General features: G+C 37.7%; 1 protein-coding gene across 7 annotated transcripts in view; it reads left to right on the top strand.

The window, feature by feature from the left end:
- MYEF2 (myelin expression factor 2) overlaps positions 1-6,674 on the top strand; it is a 42,789-nt gene that overhangs the window by 27,464 nt on the left and 8,651 nt on the right. The window lies entirely within an intron of this gene.

Genomic DNA, 6,674 nt, shown 5'->3' on the forward strand with positions numbered 1-6,674 from the left:
TAAAAGAGGACCTTTTGTGTGTGTGTGTGTGTGTGTGTGTGTGTGTGTGTGTGTGTGAGAGAGAGAGAGAGAGAGAGAGAGAGAGAGAGAGAGAGAGAGAGAATTAGTGTGAGTGGAACAAAGTAACATTTTCTGCTAGCATTTTTCTGTTATTGGGTGGTGTCTTAGAGACTGTAATCACAATAGTAAGCTATATAGTTGGCGTATAATGATGAAAAGGGGCTAAACATGGTATATTCAGCCTTTGAGAGTTAATGAAAAGTTAAGAGTGTTTGAAATATTACAATAATTTTTGAGATCTTGAAGGGGATGAATTTAATACTCTCCCATGAAAGTAGCCTGTGTAGCCACTTATCACAAAGTGATAGATCACTTATGAACAATTTGCTCACTGTGGAATCTATTATCTATTACTAGGGGCCATGAGGCTGCGGTGGGCATAGGGCCGGGTCTTGGCCCATCCTCTGTGCCCCTGCCTGGCCCCTCCTACCTCAGCCCCTGGTCTCTCTGCTTGCAGCCCCGCTCCCATGTGCTACCAGCTCTGGCCTCACTCACACTGCTGATGGTGCAGAGTGATTGGGGCTAGTGCCAGCAGTGGGTGTGAGTGGGGCCAGCGCCATCAGCGGTGCAAGTGGCCACTGCTGCCCTGATCACTCCTCAGAAGAGGGGGAGGTGGAGAAGCCCTCTAGGGTGATTGGGGACTGCAGCTACTACTAGCACCTGCTAATGGCACCAAGCAATTGGGACTAGCGCCAGCAGCGGGTGTGAGCAGCTGCTCTGGCACTGGCGCTTGCAGTGGGTGTGAGAGGCGGTTGCTGGCCCCGATTGCAGCTCAGGAGCAGGGGTAGGTGGAAAAGCCCTGAGGGGCAATCGGGGCCAGCAGCCACCACTTGCACCTAAGGACGGGGTCCGTAATCAGGGCCAGTGCCAGCAGCAGGTGCAAGTGATGGCTCCAATGCTGGCAGCAGGTGTGAGCACCTGGCAGGACCATGGCACTCGGGAGCAAAGAATTTTCAGTAACCACCAGAGGCTCGCCCCATGACAGCAACTGGTGCCCCACCTTGGTCTGGCACCCCTGCTCACCTGCTCCATCATCCCACTGCAGCCCACCCATGTTTCGTGCTCTGCCACTTGCTCTTGACACCATGTTTCTTGCCTGTCCCCTGGTGGTCAGTGCATGTCATAGCCACCAATTGTTTGGTTGTTCCACATTCAGTCTATTAGCATATTAGCCTTTTATTATATAGGGTGTTCTCGGAGTACTTTATACCTAACTTCTGTAATAATCTGTTCACATGTTTTCTTCCTCCTAGGTAGAGGCTCTTGAATATAATGATACTATCTATACAACTTAATATGTTCATTATGTCTATAGAAGATGACATGGTTTAGTAAAAAAATATATATATTTAAGTGAGTTAAATATTTTGAGCAAATCTTCATCTATTTAGTTAGTTACTCATTTATTAAATCTAATACTATATTTTGGCAGTTTGTTATAATTAGTATTTGAAAAGGCAAACAAAATAATGAATTATTTTCACCTTCAAAAAATATTCAGTTTGAGTCCATTTAGGATGTACTTTCGGCCTCATTTTTTATCATCTTTTAAAAATAGTTTATTTAAAGAAGAGAAACTAAACTTCTTTTTTAATAAAGAAAAATTGTTGAAAATGAGTCAACTAATAAATAGTCCCCACTAAGAGAAGGCAGACTTATGAAGTTGTTTTGAGGTGCTGGTAGTCTTTGCAGGAGTAAGAGACCTACCAGAATGAGTAAGCAACATCTGGCCATGAGTCTCATAGATTACAGAGGAATGAACATACTGGGTAGGGGCTTAACTGAAGTATATCAAATGAGGAGCAATGGCAGTAGGTATAGATAATCTCAGTTGTAATTTGAATGAAAAAAAAAATTCCAAGTGAGATATGGCATTATTTAAAAAAATAGAAATGAGCCTTAGGCTGGTTTGGCTCAGTGTGTCAGACTGTGGACTGAAGGATCTCTGGTTCGATTCCAGTTAAGGGCACATGCCTGGGTTGCAGGCTCGATCCTCAGTAGGGGGAGTACAGGAGACAGCCCATCAGTGATTCTCTCATCATTTATGTTTCTATCCATCTCCCTTCCTCTCTGAAATCAATAAGAATATATTTTTAAAAAGTAAAAATGAAACAAGATAAAGAACAAAGTGGAGCAGACAAATAATCAAAATCTGACCAATATTGAGTTGACTACTCTTTATCCTATTTAGGCAGATTTCCTTTGATGTCAGGTATGAGCAAGGCTTGAAGCAAATAAAGTTTTTTTGGTGGGCTTCTACCTGAAAGTGGTATTGTTTTGACCAAAGGACATCAATTAAAACACATTTTATGAAAGGAAAAAATAGTACCGTATTTTCCGGTGTATAAGAAGACCCCCTAATTTTACAGTTAAAACATAGGTTTAGGTCTATATTCGCTGTATAAGACTACCCCCCACTTCCGAGGCAACACCAGTTCTTTTTTTAATAGACCGCCTCTCCGACTCTGGCCAATCTGAGCAGGCTTTTTACTAGAACACAGTGCACTCTGGCCAATCTGAGCAGGCTTTTTACTAGAACACAGTGCACTCTGGCCAATCTGAGCAGGCTTTTTACTAGAACACAGTGCACTCTGGCCAATCTGAGCAGGCTTTTTACTAGAACACAGTGCACTGTGTTCTAGTAAAAAGATTGGCCAGAGTCAGAGAGGCCAGAGTCAGAGAGGCGGTCTATTAAAAAAAGAACTGGTGTTGCCTCGGAAGTGGGGGGTAGTCTTATACAGCGAATATAGGCCTAAACCTATGTTTTAACTAAAATTAGGGAGTTATAGTTATATCATGAGAACAGTGATTTTTATTTTTCTTCTCAATTCTAATTGTAAAACCTGACTTTTGGATTTATATTAAGATAATACCATACTTAAATAATTTCCTACCATCTTTCTGTTTTTAATCTTGAATTGCATTGATGGGAACAAAACTAAGTTATATAGTAATTCAGAATTAAGTGTCCATTTATCGACAGTTGTGGAAATGACCTGGCTTGTATGAACTGAACCATCCATTTTTCTGCTACATGACTTTGTTTTTAAATCTTAAAGAGCTTTTTTTTCTTACTATGGCAAGGTTCTTTGTAACCTGCTGTATGCCAGCAATAGATTGTTGCAGTAAAAGGCAGGTTTTTCCCCCCCCCTCTGAGCCCAAGGCACATACGTATATTCTTCTGGTTGCTTCCTAGTAAGCATGTAGTGGTATTCCATGTATCTCCCCGACATCATCTGCCAGTAAATGGCACACTACTAGTCCCTCTGCTTATTAAATTTCTGTAGTGGTTAATTGCCCTCGATGGAGCAATTAAAAGGCTAAGAAATGTACTTTGGGTCATATTGCCCTCAATACAACATTTCCTCAGCCTTTATAATTCAGGAAAAAAGGTGTTCACATATTCCCAAATATAAAAAAGTGAGTAATAACTGAGTATAGTAAAATAGGTCTCTTTTATCCTGCCTTATATAATTCATCAGTGACATTTTAAATTTATTAATTGACCCATTCAGAGTTGGACCCCATTATTAGTTCAGGTTGTGCTAATGAAGTCAAATGGGCATAGTCTTAAATTTGTCCTGTTTTTTCCTATACCCTTTAACTACTCTGGCCTTCCGGCTTAGTTTGATGCAGTGCCAAGACATTTTAGAATTGCAGTGCCCATTCTTAGTTAATACTGTTACAAACTATATAAACAAATATAGTTTTTCCCCCCACAAATTTCCATTATGTAGTTTTTTACCTGAGTATGCTTATTAATTGCATAGGAAATGGGGACGTGATAGATTTTATTTACTAAAAGCATGAATTGTGGACTTTGATTCTAGAAGAACTCAACAGTAAAAATAATATATGAGGAACATTTATTGATGTAGGCTCTTTATTTGTAAAGAAACAGTAAAAACTTTGTGGTTTTTTGGGTATCTTACGTCATGATTATTTCTTGTAGAATATCTGATTTTACTTATTTTTTTCTCCTGTGGTTATGTTACATTACAGTTTTGCTTTAGACATAGATTTCATTGAATCATGTATTTATGCTTAATTTGGTCTACTTTTAAATATGCTTCTCTTCTTTACATAAACATTGCCTAAACTATACGCCACAAGAAATTATTTGGCTAGGTTAAATGAAGTAGAAAGTTTTCTTTTACTAAAGGATAAGTCATTTTTATAACTAGTAAAAATGTAACAGCAAACATTTGATTATTCTGTGAAACCAATTTCTCATTGCATACTATTTTGTTTTATACATTTGCTAAAATAGTCCTGTTTTTGTTTTTCTTGGAATCATACAAGATATTTGTAGATATTTAAGTTACTAAAGGAAGTCCTCAGAGAATGTAAAAGCCAGAGAGGTCTAATTCTAATCAGTTATTTGAAACTAATTTTTTTCTCCTTAAATATTTATCTTAAGACAAGAAAATATCTTAGTTGATGTTTTTATGGGGAAACTTAGCAGACAGTTCTTTATAGTTCTGTGCCTACTGGGATTTATGGAACAGTCTGTCGATGAAACAAGTATCTATAGGCCACTTTCTAGATAGCCTGAATGTCAAGTACCTTTGCTAAGAGACCATGTGAGATCAGCAGTTTGGGTGTTTAATCTCTAAACCAGTGGTTTTTAACCTTCCTAATGCAGTTCCTCATGTTGTGTGACCCCAACCATAAAATTATTTTCCTTGCTACTTCATAACTGTAATTTTGCTACTGTTAATGAATCGTATTGTAAATACAGTGTTTTCCGATGGTCTTAGGCAACCCTGCTAGCAGTTGGACCGCTTCTGTATTAAAGGGTTGCGGCATTAAGAAGGTTGAGAACCACTGCTCTAAACCAAGTTTCAAGTACCTTTACTAAGAGACCAACTTTATAAGGTCAGCAGTTTGGGAATCTGAGTGATGATCACTAAACCAAGAAACAATTTAAGTAGGGGGAGATGGGTGGAACTTGTCCTGAAATATTGAGACAGATTTTGCAAGAGATAATTATATATTTTCCTTTGAAGTTTTAAATATTTCGTGCTTGAATGAACATATGGTGGGATACTTATATTAAGAAAAAAAAACCCTATATTTTTAGGTAAAATTAGAATGATGACAAACTTTTAATTGTAAAAGCCCTAAAACAGTGGTTGGCAAACTCATCAGTCAACAGAACCAAATATCAACAGTTCAACCATTGAAATTTCTTTTGAGAGCCAAATTTTTTAAACTTAAACTTCTTCTAATGCCACTTCTTCAAAATAGACTCGCCCAGGCCATGGTATTTTGTGGAAGAGCCACACTCAAGGGGTCAAAGAGCTGCATGTGGCTCGAGAGCCGCAGTTTGCCAACCACAGCCCTAGAAAATTAATCTACTGAGTATTTAACATAAAAAATAAAAATTTTTGTTTTAAGTAGTTCTCTTTAAAACCAGTGTAAAGTGCTGCCATTTACCAACGTATACTTCTTTAATTAAAGTCGCTTTCTTCCAGGTCCCAGCATTCAAGATATTAAGAGGACTCTGAAAATTGCTTTGTATCTATGTTAAAGTTTTTAAAAATAAATTTTCCAGTTTCATTTTATGATATTTATTAGAAAATGTGATTTCTCTCTCTGTATGTTTATTTTTATGTGTATATATTTTTAACCAGTTATAGGTTAAATATTGTTTGGGTATATTTTAACCATTATAATTTCTCAAAGGATTAGTCTGATTTATAACTTTTAGAACACAGTTGAAGACTTCCTGCTCTGGTTTACAAAAATCATGATTTGGGCTCAACGTGACATTTATTAACATGGATCACTTAATTAGTTTTGAGTGAATGAGTAATTGCCTATCAGTTTTAAAAAATAAAGTTATCGTATGGGGTGGGGGGTGGATGAAAAAACAGTAGGAAAGTACTCCAGGATGTTCCAGATAAGAATCAATCAGATCAATATTAAAACAACAACAACAACAAAAAACCCACAAACCTTACTGGTGCATTGAGATTAAAAGTTCCCATTGCCTGAAAAGAGCTTCTGGAATTTTTTGTTAAGCCCTTTGCTTTTACCTCCCTCCTTCTTCCCCTTTTACAGAACTAACTCTGAATTAAATATGTCTGGCTCTGATTTTGTTGCCAGACTAAAATTAGCCCATAGAGATCTGGCAACTACAGTAATCAGGGGAGGGAAATATGGTAAGTAGTCACACACATCACACTTAAGTCTTTGTGGGTCGAGTGATCATACATCCCAGGTTGCTTGGGGATAGTCTCACTTTACATATGTTATATACTCTTTCTAGTGTTCTAGTTTGGATGATAGATCTTTATGGCCACTTTGTATTTTGATAAATGATAATTTACTTCAAATTCCAGACTCTCGAGTCAGGAATAATTGTCTAGTTTTCTTTCTCTTTCTGGAAACTCCTCTGAGGTTCTTCTTTGTGCTCTTATCATTAACTGTTTTTACCTTTATTGATTTAAATCTGCAGTGTCTCTTCTATGCCTATTTCTATATATATTTGGTGCCATTCTTACACTTGGAGTTCAGAATGTGATATTGAGTAAATTACTTTGCCGCTGTGGTTGGAAAGCAGTTAGCGGGGCCCTTCGTGACCTGGTAAAAATTAAATTTCTGGGCAG

Source organism: Pipistrellus kuhlii, unplaced genomic scaffold (genome assembly GCF_014108245.1).
Source record: "Pipistrellus kuhlii isolate mPipKuh1 unplaced genomic scaffold, mPipKuh1.p scaffold_m20_p_1, whole genome shotgun sequence".
Classification (NCBI taxonomy): domain Eukaryota; kingdom Metazoa; phylum Chordata; class Mammalia; order Chiroptera; family Vespertilionidae; genus Pipistrellus; species Pipistrellus kuhlii.